Source organism: Sminthopsis crassicaudata, chromosome 6 (assembly GCF_048593235.1).
Source record: "Sminthopsis crassicaudata isolate SCR6 chromosome 6, ASM4859323v1, whole genome shotgun sequence".
Taxonomy (NCBI): Eukaryota; Metazoa; Chordata; class Mammalia; order Dasyuromorphia; family Dasyuridae; genus Sminthopsis; species Sminthopsis crassicaudata.
In genome coordinates this window covers 33,298,325-33,300,902 of record NC_133622.1, presented here as the reverse complement: position 1 = coordinate 33,300,902, position 2,578 = coordinate 33,298,325, and the positions used below count along the sequence as shown (strand labels likewise).

General features: G+C 49.7%; 1 pseudogene; it reads right to left on the bottom strand.

Moving 5' to 3' along the window:
• Positions 1-2,440: 2,440 nt before the first annotated feature.
• LOC141547251 (kinesin-like protein KIF22 pseudogene) overlaps positions 2,441-2,578 on the bottom strand; it is a 5,496-nt pseudogene continuing 5,358 nt past the window's right edge.

The window sequence follows — 2,578 nt, the reverse complement described above, 5'->3', positions numbered from 1 at the left end:
ACTCCCTCGCTCTCTTGCTTTCTCTCACTCTCTTGTTCTCTCTCTCTCTCCTCTCACTATTTCTCTCTCTCTGTCCCTCTTGCTCTTTCTCTCTCATCTGCTCTCTCACTCTCTCTTGCTTGGTCTCTCACTCTTTCTCTCTCTCTCTCTCTAGCTCTCTTGCTCGCTCTCATGCTCTCCCTCGCTCACTTCCACTCGCTTCCTCACTTTCTGCTCTCTTTGCTCGCTCACTTCTGCAAGCTCCCTCACTGACTCTCTCTCACTCTTCTTCTTACTCGCTCTCTCTTGTACTCTCTCACTCCCTTCCTCTCTCGCTTTCTCTCTCTCACTCTCTCTCTCACTCTTGGTCTATCTCACTCTCTTGCTCTCTCTTGTTTTCTCTTGCTCTCACTCTGTCTCTGTCTCTCTCACTCTCTCTCACTTGCTCTCTCGCTCACTCTCTGGCTCACTCTCTCACTGTTTCTTGCTTTCTCTCTCTTGCTCATCCTCATGCTCTCCCTTGCTCACTTCCGCATGTTTCCTCGTTTGCTTCCTCTCTCTGCCTCTCTTGCTTCCATTCGCTTCCTCACTCACTTCCACAAGCTCCCTTGCACACTCTGGCATGATCCTTCTTTCTCACTCTCTCTTGCTCTTGCTCTTACTCGCTCTCTCTTGTTCTCTCACTCCCTCGCTCTCTTCCTTTCTCTCTCTCTCTCTCTCTCTCTCTCTCTCTCTCTCTCTCTCTCTCTCTCTCTCTCTCTCTCTCCTCACTCTCTCTCTCTGTCCCTCTTGCTCTCTCTCTCACGTGCTCTCTCACTCTCTCACTCTGTCTTGCTCGGCTCGTGCTCTCCCTTGCTCGCTTCCACACGCTTCCTTGCTTGCTTCAACGCGTTTGCTTGCTCGCTTCTGAATGCTTCCTCACTCGCTTCCGTTCACTTCCTCGTTCCCTTCCACAAGCTCCCTTGCATACTCTGGTATGATCCCTCACTCTCAATCTCTCTCACTCTTGCTCTTACTTGCTCTCTCTTCTTCTCTCACTCCCTCACTCTCTTGCTTTCTCTCACTCTCTCTCCTCCTCCTCTTCTTCTTCTTCTTCTTCTTCTTCTTCTTCTTCTTCTTCTTCTTCTTCTTCTTCTTCTTCTTCTTCTTCTTCTTCTTCTTCTTCTTCTTCTTCTTCTTCTTCTTCTTCTTCTTCTTCTTCTTCTTCTTCTTCTTCTTCTTCTTCTTCTCTCTCTCTCTCTCTCTCTCTCTCTCTCTCTCCTCTCTCTCTCTCTCTCTCTCTCTCTCTCTCTCTCTCTCTCTCTCTCTCTCTCTCTCTCTTTCTCTCTCTCCTCTCACTCTCTCTCTGTCTCTCTCTCTCTCTCATGTGCTCCCTTGTTTTCTCTTGCTCTCTCTCTCACTCTTTCTCACTTTCTCTCTCTCTAGCTCACTATCACGCTCTACCTTGCTCGCTTCCGCTCGTTTCCTCACTCGCTTCTGCATGCTTGCTCACTCACTTCTGCTCGCTTCCTTGCTCGCTTCTGTGTGCTCCCTTTTACACTCTGGCATGATCTCTTGTGCTCTCTCACTCTCTCTCTCGCTCTTGCTCTTACTCTCTCTTGTTCTCTCACTCCCTCACTCTCTTTCTTTCTCTTTCTTACTCTCTTGTTCTCTCTCTCCTGTCTCTCTGTCTCTCTGGCTCTCTCTCTCTCTCTCATGCTCTCTCACTCTCTCTTGCTCTCTCTCTCACTCTTTCTCGCTTTCTCTCTCTCCAGCTCTCTTGCTCGCTCTCGTGCTCTCCCTCGCTCGCTTCTGCACACTTGCTCACTTGCTTCTGCTCTCTTTCTCGCTTGCTTGCTTGCTTCTGCTCTCTTCCTCGCTTGCTTCCGCACACTTCCTTGGTCGCTTCCACACTCTTGCTCTTGCTCTTTCTCTCTCTTCTATAACTCCCTCGCTCTCTTGCTTTCTCTCTCTCCCTCCTCTCACTTTCTCTCTCTGTCTCTCTCTCACACATGCTGTCTCAATCTCTCTTGTTCTCTCACTCTTTCTTACTTTCTCTCTCTCTAGCTCTCTTGCTCATTCTCGTGCTCTCCCTTGCTCGCTTCCACACACTTCCTTGCTTGCTTCCGCTCTCTTCCTCGCTCGCTTCCACACACTTGCTCACTTGCTTCTGCTCTCTTCCTCGCTTGCTTGCTTGCTTCTGCTCTCTTTCTCGCTTGCTTCCACACACTTCCTCACTCACTTCTCCACGCTTGCTCGCTTGCTTCCATTTGCTTCCTCGTTTGCTTCCACAAACTCACTTGCACACTCTGGCATGATCCCTCAGGCTCTCTCACTCTCTCTCACTCTTGCTCTTTCTCTCTCTTCTATCACTCCCTCGCCTCTCTTGCTTTCTCTCTCTCTCTCCTCTCACTTTCTCTCTCTGTCTCTCACACATGCTGTCTCAATCTCTCTTGTTCTCTCACTCTTTCTCACTTTCTCTCTAGCTCTCTTGCTCACTCTCGTGCTCTCCCTTGCTCACTTCCACACACTTCCTCGCTTGTTTCCGCTCTCTTCCTCGCTCGCTTCTGTATGCTTGCTCACTCGCTTCCGCTTTCTTCCTCGCTCGCTTCCACACACT